The 17701-nt window shown below is 43.3% G+C and overlaps 1 protein-coding gene across 4 annotated transcripts in view; it reads right to left on the bottom strand.

The window, feature by feature from the left end:
* Positions 1-17701, bottom strand: part of NCKAP5 (NCK associated protein 5) — a 980982-nt gene that overhangs the window by 880571 nt on the left and 82710 nt on the right. For 2 of the 4 annotated variants that reach the window (XM_058715463.1, XM_058715468.1), the window contains exon 1: positions 2761-3236. The exons of the other annotated variants lie outside the window; for them this stretch is intronic. The gene's annotated coding sequence lies outside the window, so the exon portion shown is untranslated. Of the gene's footprint in view, positions 1-2760; positions 3237-17701 lie in introns of those variants that run through there. 4 annotated transcript variants of the gene reach the window in all.

Genomic DNA, 17701 nt, shown 5'->3' with positions numbered 1-17701 from the left:
ACCTGAGCTGAAATCAAGAGTCAGATGCTCAACTGAGCCACCCAGGCGCCCCACCCTGGTAGGAAAACCTATTAGCCACATTTTAAAGAGGAGAAATACAAACAGAAATGTTGAGTGAATTAACCAAGATCATAAAGGCAGAATGTGATAGAAGCAGTGTTTGAGCCTGGTCAGTTCAGTTCCAGATGCCAAGACCTCCATCACTATGCCATGCTGCCCCTGGACCTTCAGTGGAACTTTTGGGTGAGCTGTCAGGCTAAGAGCCTTGTGGACAGATATGGAAATACATGCGGAGGAGTGGAGAAGAAGGAATCAGAGTAGGATGGTGGGTATTACATCAGGAATAGCCCTGTTGGCATGCTCAGGAATCTGGCATCGAAGGCCTTGAACCCCAGTGAAGAAGAATGTAAAGCCACTCAGCACGATTTTGTCAACTACGTGCAGAGGCCTGGATGCTTGATGAGGAAAAGGGGATGTTTAATATTAGCCATTCACTTATTCATTTATTTGGTATTATACATTGAGTAAGATTCTGTACTACTAGGTGCTGTGGATATAGGAAGCAGTAAACCATAGCCATTGATTACAATGGACAAAGGGATTTAAATGGGAAAGAGCTCCAGATTCCAAAGCACAAGTTATCACAAGACACCATGAAGATCCAAAGAAGGAAATCACTACAACCCGCAGCAAGGGCAAGGAAGGTTCCAGAGAGAAAAGGAATGTAGCATGTGGGGGGGAATCTAGCTGAATGTTAGAATCTGAGGTCCAGGCTGCGGTGAGAGGATGAAGGGGGAGGGGAAATCAAAGAGAAAATGAAAAGCTTATACAGGCAAGAGGGGCTCCAAAGGGGAGGAAGGAAAACAAGGTGTGGGCAATAAAAAAAAAATAAATAAAAAATACAAAGTTTGAGACTTGAAAGTAAGGTCGAAGTGCAGAATGTCGGAGCTGGGAACCACCTGATACCTTGGGAACTTTACATGATACAAAATGCCTTTTGTACTATTTCAACTGCCAGAATCACCCCACTTTGCCTTTTGGCCATCGACTGTAGTATAGTCACAGTTCTCTTTGGTTCTCTAGCTAAAAGAATGAGGAACAGAAACATCTCGAAGCATACCGAGAGCCAAAGTCAAAACAGGAACAGGGCCAGACCACCTTTATCTCTCCACCTTCACACCATACTGTTCCTACAAGAAGTCCAGCAACCACATATGGGTCCTGGTTTTTCTATAATCTTTAGGAATGGAAATGTGGAATGTATGCTGGCATGAGCACCAAAGACTTCGTTCCTTGTTGTAGCTCTGCCACCATCTTGCCATGTGACTCTGAACAAACTTATTTCCCTTCCTCATGCCTCAGGTTTTCTTCTGCAAAAGAATTAGCTGTGACTAATAGTTTGAAAACTGTTTTAGTAGCAGTCCCCTTATTTTAAATGAAAAGTTGCAAAAAGCACTGAGCATCTATCTTAGCACAGTGTGCTCTGATGGAAAAATTTGGGACTGACAAACAGGCGGGAGGGTGCCCACCTTAGAAATCCATGGAAAACACTGAAATATTGTAGGACCTTTCTGGCACTGGCTTCTTAGAATTTTGTGAAGCCAGAGAAAAAGGGAAAAGCAGTGAAGGCTGTCCCTGCTCTCCTGGGCTAGTGACAGAGAAGCTGAATTGAGGAACAAGCTGGGGCTCCAGGAGTGAGTCACAGGGTTCGCGTGCTGGAGTTAACACGCTAACAGCCAGTTCTTGCCAATCCATGCAGCAGGGCTGTCCCTTCTAGATGGCAGGAATCAGCTGCGATTTGCTACTGGCTACAAGCACAGAATTGCAAAGCCAGAAGCCTGAAGCACGCAGCAGAAAAGACCAATGCACGCATCTCTAAGGTAGAACTTCCAGGTGGCCCCGTGCTACTGTGATCAGAGCAAGCCCATGTCCAGCTCGCCACACGAGAAGCCCCTCTTCCTATTCCCCCAAGAATATCTGGACAGTTTTAAAGAGTCAGGAGGAAAATCAAAGAGAGGATGTGGATCTGAAATCCAAACCTAGCTGAGTGTCAAAATAGGACTTTTTTAATAGTACGTTAATTCAGGTTCCTAACTCAGAAGACAAGTCAGAACAGTGAACATTTCTCCAGATACTCAATGGGAAAATATCCAGATAGGAACGGTTTCAATTTCAAAACATTCTTCTATACTTTCAAATTCCCAGAGAATGAATGAGCCTGGGTGTGTGTGTACGCGCGCCTATGGGGAGAGGGTGTAGGCAGGAGGGAACTAGACACTGTAAACAGCATGCACATATTAGAAATCTATAAATCGCAGAAGGGATCAGAGACAAAAAAAAAAAAGTGGGCTTCCCCCTCCAGCACACCAGTTAATTAATAATTAAGTTTATAGTTTTCTATTAAAATTCATAGGTCAGCCTCATAGTTTTTGGTATGGTTGGTTGCTTCTTATTTGAAAAAAAAAAAAAAATTCCAAACTCCCAGCAGAGGCAAAAAAAGGACTAGGCATTCACTATCTATTATCATCTATATGCTGGTGCCTGTTCTTAGACAAGGAGTCCTCTGCACCTACCCCAGCAACTTCAACGCACTATAATTACTAGGAACAAACACATACTTGTGGCAGCCGAGAGAACCTGTGGAAACACCTAAACATCATCACCTCACTTTAAAAGGAAAGCAAGCTGTTTAAGCAAGAAAAACTGTTACAAGAGTTTACAAAACAAACAAACAAACAAAAAACAAAACCCACAGCTTACTTGTAGTTAGCTCTTCAGTCAATACATATCACAGTCCTGGAGACAGACACAGCCACAGCTCTCTCCAGCTAAAAATTTCCTCCCAAGTTTATCCTCTGTTTATTTTTGAAGCGTTAAAAGGCCGCACCAAGAGAACACGCTCAGTTTTCCTGCACATCCAAAGCAGCAGCAAAGTCCTGCAGCGAATTCGGAGCAAGTTTGCGGAGACTTGCTCCCCGGGCTGCGGCTCCGTGGTTGCTCCGAGCTTGTAAATACAAGCTCCGTGGACAAAGTCCCAAATGACATCACTGGCAGCTGCTTATTGTTGAGTCTTTATTAACTGACTGTCAAAAAGAAAGGAGGGGGTGGGGAGCGAGAGTATCTTTTCTGCAGCAAAGTCGGCATCTCGGGGCGGACTCCAGTGATACATGCTTAAATAATCCCATTGATTCAAATTTTCAAGAGCTTGGTTTTTCTCAGGTCAGAGCCTTTCTCCGGAAAAACACCCAGAATCGCCTCCACCAGTTGAGGCTGGATAAACTGGAGACGAGCAGGGAAAGTGTGCAATGCCAGCATGGCCCCGCAAAGTTGTTTACCCACCTGTTTCCAGTCTGCTCCAGAGTTTGATGATTCACAAATATGAATATTAGTTATGGCTTCTGTAGCCTGACAACTTTTATTGTGATATATACACCCAGCTCGTGTCTTTCTGAAATGTGTTATCCTGGGGTGCAACTCTTTTCAGACACACTTGAAAGTTTTTCAGCTTGTGGTAGAAGAAAGGGTTTCCTGAAATGAAGGCAAAATTTTGTGTATATGTGCAAATAGGCTGCTGGAAGCTTTCTTTAGATTCTCAAAAAGAATTTTTTTAATGTCATTTTAATTCCAGTGTCGTTAACATACAACGTTACATTAGTTTCAGGTGTACAATATAGTGACTCAACACTTCCATATATTAGGGCTTATCAAGATAAATGTATGCCTAATTTTCTTCACCTATTTCACCGGATTCTCAACATTTTAATGACCTACCTGCACCACCCCCATCGGGCCCCCCTAAAAGTAACCTTTGCCAGGTATCTGTAATAGTCTCATGGAGTACTGTAAGCCCCAGTCACTTCTAACCAGCAAGATAAAAATGGGCATTTTCCTGCCTGTTTTCCACTCTCTCATGGAAGCTCTTCTGTCAGCTGGTTCTTACCGTTTTTTTTATAGTTCTCTCCCCACCCACCCCACCCCCACCTGGGGAAATCCACAAATCCTCCACCAAGTCTCTGTCATGGAAGCTCAACACTCTAGACCACTGTTCTTCCTTCCTCTGAAGTGCTATAATGATGCTGACTATTTATATTTATTTGCAGCTTTTTATATACTGACTCATATTTTTAGCTTGTTTTGTAGCCATCTGTGTTCCGTCTCCCCAACCCAGTTTGAAAGGTCTTTGAGGGCAACCATTGTGTTGTGTTATTTGTTTATACCCAAATAGCCTGCCATAGTCAATCTTAAACAGAAACAGGGGGTGCGTGGTGGGGGTGGAGACTAAGAAGGGAGGCAGGAATAAGGTTGGCAGATTCCATGGAATGGGTGTATATTTAGATTAAACACTCTCCTGGCCCTTGGGAAACAATGACCTCACATCTCACTACTTCCCCACAGTGGATGCTCAGTGCATGTCCAAAAATTATTTTTTCAAGGAGCAGCAGTTGATTTGGTAGGCTATCAAGGCCCCAAAATATTCTACTTTCATATAGGAGTCACTCGAGGTACCTGAGTGGCTCAGTCAGTTAAGCCGACTTTGGCTCAGGTCATGATCTCACAGTTCGTGGGTTCGAGCCCCGCACCAGGCTCTGTGCCAACAGCTCGGTGTCTGGAGCCTGCTTTGAATTCTGTGTTCCCCTCTCTCCCTGCCCCTCTCTCACTCACACTCTGTCTGTCTCTCAAAAATAAAAAAATAAACATTAAAAAATTTTTAAAAAAAGGATGTACCTAAAGATTTTCTAGGTACAAACCCTTAGAGCCAGCAGTTCCACTTTTCCAGAATGAGCCCACCACTATATTCACAAAAGAGCCCCAGGATATAAGCTCAAAAATGTTCTGTGCAGCATTATTTGTAACCCAATAAAATACAGATAACTTAAATATCCATCAATATGAGAAAAGGTAAATATAGAAATGATGGTACATGCACAGTACAGAAAACTTAGAAAGGGATGAAAAAATTTGAGGTAACTGGGCATGTACTGATAAGGAAAGAAGTAGTTGCTTGCTGAATGAATTAAGCAAACTGCAGTATAGAATGTAGCATGTGATGGAGGAATTATACAAATTATTAACAGGGGTTACCCTTGGGGAGTCGGATAGGGGAATTTTTATTTTTGTATGCTTATGTGTGTTCTGATTTTTTTTTCAATGAGCATATTCCACTTCTGTTATTAAAAAGATAATAATAGTGTAGGATTGTACAATTTTCAAAATAAATCACAAGGAGAAAACAGCTATTTTTTCAACAAGTCTAACATATAGTAGGTAATCACTACAGATCTATTGATGGAACACATTTTCGGAGTCTCTGTGAGGATACAGCAGCACACGTGGGGATGGAATGGGGTTAAAAAGACACAGAACCAGACACTGGATTTTCCTTCCTGATCAAATGACCGACACCGTCCCCCCCCCCCCCCCTCCACAGCCACCTCCTTGCCATTACATTAGAGAACTGGTTTGAAAACCTCTCAGACTCTGTCCACCTTAAGCAATGATTAAAGTTAAGTGCTCAGAACATAAAGTGCTGACCTTTCTGTTGTGCAACTGCTATTTGACAAATGGAATTTTAAGGTAAGACAAGTATGAACCTCTTTGGTTCCGTTCGCTGGTTGCTAGCAAGCACGAGGGAAAGTCGGAAAGCTTGTAAGGGCATAGGTTTGCCAAGCTCCTTGTCATGGCTGGTCTAACATTAAGGAACTCTCTAGAGGAAGGTTAGAAAAGTCTAACCCACAAAGACTCTTCAGAGCTTTGTTAAGGACTCTAGGCTTTGAAATTCAGTGGCCTGGGGTGATGGCATAATGCACAGGTCTGTCTCCTCTACACAAGGCCTACATGACCTCTATAACTGAAACCCTCAGGCATAAGCCCTGCATTAGATACTACGCTTTTCTTTAGGGGGAAAATGTCCAATAGAAAGGATGACTGAAAATTTCCACCAAAGTAAGAGAAGTTTTTCAAAGCACTATTTCCATTCCCCTAGAGAAAGCACGTTGGAGTCTTATCTTACTTCCTAGTGAGAAGATATCTTATGTCTGTAATAATTTCAAGAAAAGGAAAGTACAGCCCACATTTCCTGCATGTTTTTATTTTGCTATGATCCACACATTATACGAACCTGAGGACAGATTCTGTTTAAATGCTCATGTGGAGCCCTTTAGGTGTGATACTGTCACACTTTCCCAAGTGAGAGTTAAAGACAATTATTTAACTTGACTTACAACTTAGTATAAAAATAAATAAGGGAAAGACGATGGTGGGGGGCTGTCTTCTCCACCTCTACCAGGTGATCATTAACGCTGCTGCCCAAATTACCTCACATGCTAAGATGCTTAGCTCACCTCCCGTTTCAGGGCCTTCTCAACCCCATTCAGGCAATCCCCTCTCTCCCATGAGGCTTGCCTTCACCCATGGAAGACTGCCAGGTGGTGTTATAACAGGCATACGAATGTGTATTTATCTGCTCCATTTTCAAAAGTCTGGTGCTGTATTGTTCATGATTGAGTGTTTTCTGGAAAATCCCTGAAGTCAGAGATGGTAATCAGATCCACAAGGTGTGAAACAGAGCCCAGAGGTCCCTGAGAGATGCTTGCTGGTGATGGTCATGTAATATTGGTGACCTACCAAGACTATCATCATAGGTTTCTATCTCCAGTATCTGATTTCCCCTCCCTCTGCCTCTTATACCCAGAAAAAAGTAAAACTACAGCCATTTATTAAGCATTTATGTGTTCTATTTACATTAAATGCATTATCTAATTTACCTTTAAAATAACCCAATGAGTTACATACTATTATTATCACTTCCTTTCTACAACTAAGGAAACCAAGGCCCAGAAAGATGTGTTACTTAAGTAATCTGACTACAGTCACACAAATAGTAAGAGGTAGAGCCACCATTTCAGTTCAGGTCTGCCTGACCTTCCAGTGTCCTGGGGTGGGCTAGATTCCCCTGAGGATTATAAATATTGAGAAGAGATTTGATAAACCAATATGAACAAAGACAAATTGTCTTTCAGTACACCTTTAACTTGAATCTTTAGACATTCAGTACACCTTTAGACTGGAATCTCAAACTAGTGTGACTTCTGCTCCTTCCCATAACTCAGCTGTTCTACTTAGCTTTTAGAGGACATACGGTGTAGGCCTCAAAGACAAGTGCCAAGACCATGGGAATCACACTCATGAAACTTATCCCCAGAGCATCACCTTGGAGTAAATTCTCCATGCCCTTACAGATGGGCAATATCTGATTGTGAGGAGAAAACACTGAAGAGCAGGCATTTAAGTGTGTTTCTTATTTCCCTTTACACAGAGCCTTCAGTAACTCACAAACCTTTGCTCTGATATCTTTTGTTTCTTGTGGAGCTAACAGTTCTACCAATGCTTAAGAATAGCCTGTTGTCAGTTAGTCTACCCCGCAAAAGTTAATCTGATCAGAAATAGGAAGCAGAAGAGAATTTAGAAGGAGTAACACTTCAATATTCAAATCAGCATGGCTTTTTAAAAATTTTTTAAAGTTTATTTATTTTTAAGAGAGAGACAGAGCATAAACGGGAGAGGGGCAGAGAGAGACAGTGACACAGAATCCCAAGCAGACTCCAGGCTCTGAGATGTCAGCACAGAGACCAATGCGGGGCTCAAACTCATGGACCTCGATATCATGACCTGAGCGGAAGTTGGATGCTAAACCAACTGAGCCACCCAGGTGGCCCATCAGCATGGCTTTTTAGGTAAGTCTCGAGGGGCCCTGGAATCTGCATGTTGGGGAAGTGGCCCACATCATTTTCATGCAGGTGGTTAAGCTTTAAGAAGCACTGACTATAACAAGAGAAATGAATATAAGACTTCTGGTCTACAACCAGACATTGATAAAGACGAAGGAGCTTTGTCCAGGTTCCTTAGGAAAGAGCACTGTGATCAACAAGCAAATTCTTGGTAACCATTAGCGACATGAATCACATCTGGCACAAAGTTGGTACACAAAGTGTGACTCGGAAGAGACAAAACAGGTGCCACACTGATGGCCTCAAACACATAGTCGGATAAAAACATTTTCAGGCTTTAATCGCGACAGATGTTACAACAGCCTCCATATGTAAACTAAACAAAAACAAGAGTAAACCATGAAGTCCGACAAAGTTCAGATTTCTCTCACAACTACTGCTTTGATACGTTTCATGATAAATCAAGCTTCAAATCTACAAACGCCTTTTTCCTCACTGGGGGAAAGGGAGTTCACTTGCTGGTACCCTCAACTCCATGTAATCTATTGAGTTGTTGACATTATTGGGGCACCAGGGACCTCCGGAGAGGGGCTGATATAGTCAACATTTGCTGAAAAAGGAGGTGAAGGGGAAAGATGTAAAATTTGACCTACTATGAAAATTTGTCCTAGAAATAGGGTGCTAGCCCCCCACGCCTTTGCTTTCCCACCTAGCTCAGGCTCTATCTAGGTCCAGCCACAGAGGAAGAGCAAGGGTTAATGTGCCTCAGGCATGAGAAGCCTTTTGATGAAAGGCCCTATGTAAGTATAAAGTATCACCATGAAGTTGGAGGATTTTATTTCAGCCTCTTCATTGTGTTGTTGACAGTGCATACTGTGAGTTTGACATTTTTAACTACTTTGCTTGCCCCAAATAAAAAGGGCTGGGCTGGAGGAGGTGGGAAAAGAGGAGGGGGGAGGGGAGCCATATTCTCCCCCTAACTTGGATTTTACACCAATCTGACGTGTAGCATTAAAGTCCAGTTTGCCAGCCGAGTCCCACAATGCTACCTCAGAGATTTATGTAAATTCATTAAACTGCAAGATGCAAGTTGCATTCCTTTTAATCTGAGAACAGAGTCCTGAAACCAGAGCCTGAAGGAGGCCTCAAGGGACATGGCTGTCTATACACTGAGAAAGCAACTCATTTTGTGGCCTGTAGGGATTGTCTAAATAAAGAGACCCTGAGTTCGATTTTCACCAGATACAGAGAGGCCATTAAAATCAGTGATAGCCCTAAGGGAAGGAAGAAGGTGGAGATAGCCACCTGGTAGATGTGTGAGACCCGGATTATTGTGTCATTAGTGCCTTTAATAAAGCCTACCCTGGATGGCATGACAGCTCCTCGTGGTTCCTAAAACAATGGGGCTCTAGCACCCAATAGCACCTGCCCCCACTCCACATACGAGCCCCCGACAACAGCCCTGGGATGCAAAAAAGAAAGGCTGATAACAGGGTAGGGCGCCCCAGTGAGGAGGCAGGATGGGTTCTCAAGAGGACAGACTCCCAGGCTCTGGAATCCCTGCCTGCATTTGCCCAAATAGCCAGCAGAGCCTTGGGCTGTTGGGCCTCCCCCGCCCCCCACCCTAGGCCCCAGAATTCCTCCTTTCATGCTGACAAAGCATTTTAAGTAAAGAAGACAAAAGTGGGTGTGCTGGAAGAAAGGCAAGTCAGGGGTCTGTTGAAAGGATGGGATGGAAGAGGGGTGTAGCTTTCTTCTTTCTTCTTCCCCTCACCATTGGAAGTATGCACACACATACACACAAACATACAGGCAACAGGAGTTCTTTTCTCTGATGGCCTGATATGTTAGGTTCCAGAAACACCTTATTTTTATGTCAAGTATTCCTCAAGGGCCCTTTAGAAAAGGCATCCTTACAGATCAGAGAGAGAGAGAGAGAAGCAACTTGCTCCACAGTCTGTCTCCAATCAGACATCCCTGGGAAGTCAACAGAAGTGACAGAAACAGAGGGGTGGAAACAGAAGAGAGCTGATCACTCAGGTGCAAAGAACACGTGTGGAAACCTGGGCCGAGGCTCCAGGGGATGTGTCAGGCTGGGCTTTGCCCCAGGTGGGCTTTTACAGGTCCAGGGCAAGCAATGTCCTCTTGCCCCTTGCCCTTGTGAAGAGAAGTGGTCACCACGCAAGCAGGGATGATGCACATTTAGCATATCTCCCCAGAGAGGAAGTGCCTATTCTTTCCTCCTATTCCCAGGCAAGTTCACTCTGGTGTCTAGAAACCATCCTTTGTGCAGGAAACCACACTGTACTAGGATCCTCCATAATTGCCCTGAAGAATCAGAAGGCCTGCGGGACCTAACTCCACAGATAATAGAGCCCCTCAGCTCCATTGTCACTGCTGGTGTAAACTTTATACTTTAAATAAATCCAGGGGGTTGTTTTAAGACAGATTAAGCTGTTTCTGGGTACAGTAATCTATTGTTAAACCTAAAAATCTACCAGTGGGGAAATTATTTTAAAGTATAGCCTTCCTCATAACAAAGAAGAATACCATTTCATTTTCTTGGTTATCATTTATTATTTTGACTGATCATAATAACATGAGTCTTATCAGTGTAGGTCATGAGAGGCTAATGTTAGGTTAAAGACACTTATGATATGGCTAATACCTTCTGAATAAATATAAAAATGATAAATTCCTTGGGGTGCCTGGGTGGCTCAGTCGGTTAAATGTCTGACTCTCGACTTTGGCTCAGGTCATGATGTCATGGTTCATGGGACTGAGTCCCACATCAGACTGCACTAATGGTGCATGCCTGCTTGGGATTCCATCTCTCCCTCTCTCTCTCCGTCCCTCTCCCACTTGCTCTCTGTCTCTCTCAAAATAACTAAGTAAACATTTTTTTAATGATAAATTCCTTGTTTGTATAGGAAGGGTATGGGTATTATAATAAGGAGCATTTAGAATGCTATTTTAGCAATAGGATACTTTTGAAATAAAATCTTCAGTAGCATTTGGTTACATAAAACAGTCGTAGGATGGTAGCCCTAATGTCCCACAGCCCGTCCTGCCAGACATCTCCCACTCCTATCTGCCGAAAAGAGCAGAAAAGGGACACATATTTATAGGCAGGGCCAAATAAATTGAACTCAAGTACGTTATTCTTTGCCTGTCTGCTCCACCCCTTATCGACCCTTGCTCTCTGAACTCTTTTGACCCAGAGCCTCTGCAGCACCCAGTTTAGCACTTAATTATACACAGCAAGGACTTCTGTGTTCACATTTGCTTTCGATAAGCCACTGTTATCTCTCAATCAAGTTGGTGTCATTTTGACTCAGAGACCACATTCTAGACTTCATAGTTAGCAGGGCATTAGGCATGAGGCCTAAAAAAGTAAGGACAAGCAGGTGGATTTGACCAAACAGGGGATGCCAGTCACAGACTTGAATGGGTGCCAGGGAAGCAGGAAGGCAAGGGATCAGCACCTCACATGAGGAAACTTGACAGTTTTTCTTCTTTTTCTACTCTCTTTTCCTTCTTCAGCTCCCCCTCTTCCGAGCCACATGGCAGATGTAGATCATCATACCTCGCCGCTCCTCCAAGATGCAATCAGTGTAACTTAATAATGGTGAAAAATAGTTTTGGAGTCCAGAGAAAATAATATATTTTTGTCTAATAAATGTCATGTGATCTTGAGGACTATACCATGTCACTCATCTCTTAAATCACTATCTTTTTAATTTATTATTGAATCCTGTATCCTAGGCTCTATGCATATTTTGGAATCTGAACAACTATGAATACTCATGGAATATTCAGTGGGTGTCTAATGGTGGAAGTATAATAGAAAAATATTTGTGCCCCTGTTTTGAGGAAAATAAAGTGGAGGGGGCCATTAGTCTAAGGGTGAGAGGTGGTAACAGATTATGTGTTAGAAACAGACAATAACACGCAGCTAATTGAGCATGATGCATGATGCACTAACCTCTTGGATACAAAGAAATTAAGTCATTAGTAGGGAGCCTAGTTCCTCAATGGTATTGTTGACTAAGCATGAACTGTGTTTCACATGAGGTTAGAAAGTCCAAAGGTCACCATTAGTGAAACATATCAGCTCTTTAGGGCCTTTCTGTAGCACATTCCATATATTGGACATAAAATAAGCAGATCTTGCTCTCGTTTCAGTGTAGAGACAAGATCAATCTCCACCAAAACTTTTTGGCCTTGGACTTGGATTAAGCAATCCTTAGAAAAGCACTCCCAGAGGCAGGTAATCTCCCCATTCCCTACACCAAACTTCCATACCAGCACTAAGTGTCCAGTCCCCAGGAGAGACTCATTCACTCTGGGATGGGTGGGTGGTGGATAAGCCAGACATCAGTTTTGGGTGGAAGTGGGCTTCTTACTACCTTTGAAATACATATTCGATCTCTGGTGAGAGAGAAGAGAGGAAAGAAGGAAAGGATACTCCAGAATCAATGAGGTGAGGGCAGGTGTAGAGGAGGCTCCAGGATTGTTCTGTAATGCACATGGGTATGAGAGTATCGCAGTCTGGACTGAAGATAATGGCTCAGGGTCTGGCCTGACCAGTAAGGCAACAGAAGTATTCAGGTGCACAATGGCATTTAGCTCTGGATTGTATCCTCAATTAATTGCCTCTTTTACCACTTTCCATTCTTTCCCTATCCTCAGCAGTGTTTTTGAAAAAATTTTCTCTTTTAATTCACTGTCCTCATGTTCCGTTTCCTTTTGATCTCTATTTGCTGCCAAGTACATGTGAAGCAAGTTTCTCAACTCCCTGCCCATCCCCCAACTTCCTACCCATCAACGTCCATGGTTTCAGTTGTAAGTCCATGAGGTGCCTTGGGAAAGGCTTTGTTTGACCCACATAGAATCCAAGTTTAGCACTAAAAGTCAAACATGCTGGGAAACCCCTTGGTCTAGGCACACCAAGAGGATTGATCACCCTAAACCCACCCAATTTCTATTAGCAACTTCCCAAAATCTATTTTTTAAAAAAGGCTAAGTAGAAACAGTGTGTTTCCATACAAGCCACCTAACACTCCCAAATTGCTTCCATCAGCCCCTTCCGTGTAAAGATTCTGCATGGCTTCCTCTGTTTCCTGCTGAGTCCCACTTCCTACAGCAACATAAACCTCTGCTCCAGTCTTGTGTTTCCATCTTCCTGGCCACCCTTCCTTCCTTCAGCAGTATCCCTTACCCTTGGACAACCTCTTTTCTTCCCACACCCATCTTAGTAAAAGACATCTGGCCAAATTCTGAACTCTTTACAAAGAAACACTGTGGCATGTCCTCCAGGGAAGGCCTCATCTTTCAGTCTGGAACTCAACTTGTGGAGGATGCTAGCTTGTGCTTCCCAGACCCCTCCTCAAGCAGCACAGGGCCTCCAGCTGCCACCTCCTTCAGGATTTGTCTTGTCCAAGGGACCATCCTTCCCAAAGTGGCCCAGTTGCTGATCCATGTAAGAATATAAAGGCCAGGGAATGTGAGCTGATTCACTCCATGGGCCATATGCATTTGGCAGCTGTCCAGAGGGCTGGCTGAGGCTTCGTGAGATCAGCATCACAGTTCACCTTCTCCTTGTGTCCAGTCCACATTCTTCCCTTCCCTTCTGTGGGTACCTACCCTAATCAACTCCCTCCACCCTGCAACCTGTATTCTAACCCAATCAATACAGGCTCTATCTCAATTTCAGCTTCTAGAAAGCCCAACCTGTGTTATAGCCTCAAACCTTATGAATTTTAAGTGCAAATGGGGAAAGAATGTGTGGTTTCTGCAGAGTCCTCAATAAAACCGGTTTTCTTAGATAACTATGACACTGAATCAGGGTGAGAAACCACAATCTGGAGAGCCACAGGATATGCTCCAGTACAGAAGGAACCCAACAGATCATATGAAAAGAAACACACTTAAAGCAGAGTAGAAGCTTGAATAATTAAAGAAACTACATAAGGTCAAATAATAATAGCAGTAACTATAATGACCATAAACACTGACATAGCACTTAGGATGTGCCAAATGCCTCTCACGCCACTTTAAATGTCTTCACTCAGTTAAGCTTCACCACGGTTATGTGATTCAAGTCCTTTCATTATCCTAATTTTACAGTGAGGAAACTGAGGCACACATAGGTTGAGGAGCTTGCTCAAACTTGCACAGCTAATGAGTGGGCAGAGCTAGGATTTTGACTCAAGGAGCTGGCTCCAAAGCCTCCACCCAAACTAGATATGATGTGAAAGCAGTTAGATGTACTCCATGTATTTATGGACACTAAAGCAAGGGGAACCAGTGAGAAATCAGGCAATGAGGAACTTGAAAACAAACAGGACTCAGAGGGACAGGTCAGATGGAACATGACAACCAAAAATGACAGCAGAGACCTCAATTCTCTGGCCAGATTCTAGCCTGGCCTTTATCCTTTCTTTTTAGGGTAGGAGGTCAGCTCAGGGTTGACCAGCGTAGGAACATGTGTGAAGGCAGATAAGTGGGTATACCTAGCTAGAGTAAAGGATTTGAATGCAGAAATGCAGACAGCTCTTAACAGAAATAGGAAATAAAACTGCCTCAGTGGAAGGGAAACAAGTGAGAAGGCTAATGCCCTCATCCCACTCATGGCAATGAACACTACCCTCCATCATCAATAAGCTACATCAATACTTCAATGACCTTCCTTTTTCCCTAGATAAGGAAATCCTCTATTTTTTTTAATGTTTATTTATTTTTGACAGAGTGAGAGAGAGAGACAGACAGAGCATGAGTGGGGGAGGGGCAGAGAGAGAGGGAGACACAATCTGAAGCAGGCTTCAGTCTCTGAGCTGTCAGCACAGAGCCCGACGCAAGGCTCGAATCCATGAATTGTGAAATCATGACCTCAGCTGAAGTCAGATGCTTAATCGACTAAGCCACCCAGGCGCCCTGGAAATCCTCTATGTTAAACTGAGATACACTCAGCCCCAATTTCAAACCTCCATGTCTATATCCCAGTGGGTTTCATATATATACTTTTTTCTCCCCATTATAGTTCCACCATGTAAAAACAATTCTTTTATCTCCCAGAAATATGGGATAAACAACACCGTAAGTATTTTTGGTTTCTGTGCATGTCAACACAAAAAAATAGAGATTAAATTGTTGTCTTTCCCTTTTCTTTTTTTTTTTAATTTTTTTTAACGTTTATTTATTTTTGAGACAGAGAGAGACAGAGCATGAACGGGGGAGGGTCAGAGAGAGGGAGACACAGAATCTGAAACAGGCTCCAGGCTCTGAGCAGTCAGCACAGAGCCCGACACAGGGCTCGAACTCACGGACCTCAAGATCATGACCTGAGCTGAAGTCGGCTGCTCAACCAACTGAGCCACCCAGGCGCCCCTGTCTTTCCCTTTTCTATCCAACTCTGCTGCTGCAGAGAAACCAGACAAATCAGTGAGCCCACTGCCAACAACACATCAGTCACAAGTTACAGGTGCAAGCCATGGGTTCCTTCCTTGACACTCAGGAGGCCAAAGTTTCCTGGCTTCCCCTAGCGACCTGTTTGCTTGCCCACAAGCTACTGCTAAGTTGGGATGACTCCAGTCATTGCTGCCTCTCAGATGAATTTTTAAACCACATTCTTTCTTCTACCTCTCTGTAGGAGGGAAGAGAAAAAGGTGAAGATACATAATTTTTTTAAAAATCCTACACTGCAAATTACTAATATTCCAAGTCTTTGGTCAAGCAGAATCTAAATTTTTGTACCTCTGTTTCTCTGTGCTGTGTGTATTATTCAGATGGATGTGGAAAATTGAACCCCATGCTAGATGCACAGAAGGGAAAATAGCTATTTTCTCTTTTGCCATGGAAACCCTGTGCACCATGGGGTGCTAAGAAGAAATGAACAGCTTTAATAACTTGGGGGGATGGCTGCCTCTACCTTAGCCAGCATATTAGAGTTACGGTACAGCATAAATCACAGGGTCTAAAGCAAGCTGTCTCTTGAAGGCCCAGGGAAGCCTCTTACTCACTTAGAACAAATCAGCATGGTTTATTTCCAGGACAGGGTAAGCATTTCCCCCACAAGCTTGAATCACCTCTCTGTACCTTAGAATGCTCAGTGTGCAGGTCTTCAGAGGTAAGGGAACATTGTGGATCACATTTGTATGTGATGCTTGCATCCCGAATACACAATCACATCATGAAAAATAATAGATATTATTTTTTAGGATCATGATTCAGGCATATGTGCAAATACATGAATATATGACCCATCCAGAGTGTGTAATCAGTATAAATAGTTTAAAGCCAACCTCTCTCTCTCTCTCTCTCTCTCTCTCTCTCTCACACACACACACACACACAGACTTTTAGAAATAAATAGTTTTAACCTCAATAACGATTTGCAATCAGTTATTAAAAAGCTCAGTTGACATCATGTTTCTTCCCACCTTCTTCCTCTCTCCCTTCCTCTTGCCCATCCTTCTCATATGATTTAAGTCAAGAAGAACTTAATAATATCCACATTAGCCCCTAACACTTACTCTTTTTCAGAACTCTGTTTCACATGGAATGACCTCATCCCAAGTTAATCCTCCATTGCTGCTAAAATAAATCTGTATTGAATGAGAACATTTGTTTTCCTGTCTTCAATATGAGTTTGAAAAAATTAAAAAGTAAACGCGGGAAGGAAACGTCTCAGATACATCTGGGCTCCCGGTGAATAGTATCAAAATGCTACATGCTTGTAAGACATGGCTAGAGATGCTTATCTAATTGGATGTCTGTACTTCTTCCCTTTCCCAGTCCACTTTCTGCTGTGCAAAATTCTTCCCATGGAGAGTGAGCCCATTTTATTGGAACCCACTGGCTAACTTAGGTCCCTCTGTTCTGCTTGTGGGATCTCACTGGCTGCCCTGAGGCCCAGGTGTTAGTTTGGGAATGCATTCTCCCAGGGCAGGCATCTGGCCCTGGGTCCTTGGCAAACCAACTGTGACAGGTTCCTCCAACAGCTGCAGTGGAAGCCTGAGCGTCCAGGTGATTAAATAATCCTGCTTTCTAGCCTGCTCATGTGTCTGGATTGGAGCCATTTCCCTGGAATGGGACTGAACGGCTCTCTGCTCAATGACCACAGCTTGGTGTCCATGGGCTGAGGCTCCTCTGGAATTATGAAATATCCCTTATCTTTCCCCGCCACTCAAACCCATAGTTATCACAAACATGCCCTTGGAAATAGGAGATCCTCCATTTGCCTGAAATGGAGTTGAAATTCCATTTCTTCATTGTAAATGACTGTTAAATTTGATAGCTGGGCATTGAAAAGCAGAGGCCAATTCTAACACTGACTGGAAAATATTCTTTTCTTGCAATGCCAGGCATGCCCACGCAACACACATTTGACAACATGTGTACTCCAGATGAAGATACAGACCAAGAAAAGGGATACTCCGTGTATTTCATTTACATTTTCCAAAGACACAACACCATGTCCTAGAGAAATAATTAAAAGACGGCTTTTTGATGAAGTTTAATGCTTCTGATATGCAAATACCAGTGGCCTCCCATTGAATAAAAACACAAATCCACAGCAGGTGGTGGTTTAATTTAATGACAGCTAACTGCTACAAGGGGATCCTATAGACCAGTGATTTTTAACATGTGGTCTCTGGACCACAGCATCAGTGTCATCTGAGAGTGTATCAGAAATGCAGATTCTCAGGCCTACCCCCATCGACTGCATCAAACTCTGTGAGTGGGACCCAGCAGTAGTTCAACAGCCTCCCAGGTGATTCCGATGTAAGAAAAGTTCGAGAACCACCATTCTAGGTGAAGCTGGTGCTAGATATGATCTAACTGAGGGAGTGGAAGGGTTGCTCTGAGGGCAAACATGCTCTCGAATAATCACTGGGTCTTAATCTACTCCTACTTCAGCTAGCTCTGATTCATGCTGCTGACTCTCTCCTAAAAGGTGCTACCACCAGGTA

The sequence above is a fragment of the Neofelis nebulosa genome, chromosome 2, assembly GCF_028018385.1.
Source record: "Neofelis nebulosa isolate mNeoNeb1 chromosome 2, mNeoNeb1.pri, whole genome shotgun sequence".
In the NCBI taxonomy this organism is placed as follows: Eukaryota; Metazoa; Chordata; class Mammalia; order Carnivora; family Felidae; genus Neofelis; species Neofelis nebulosa.
Note: the sequence above shows the minus strand (reverse complement) of the source record. Positions and strands in the feature narration are given on the sequence as shown.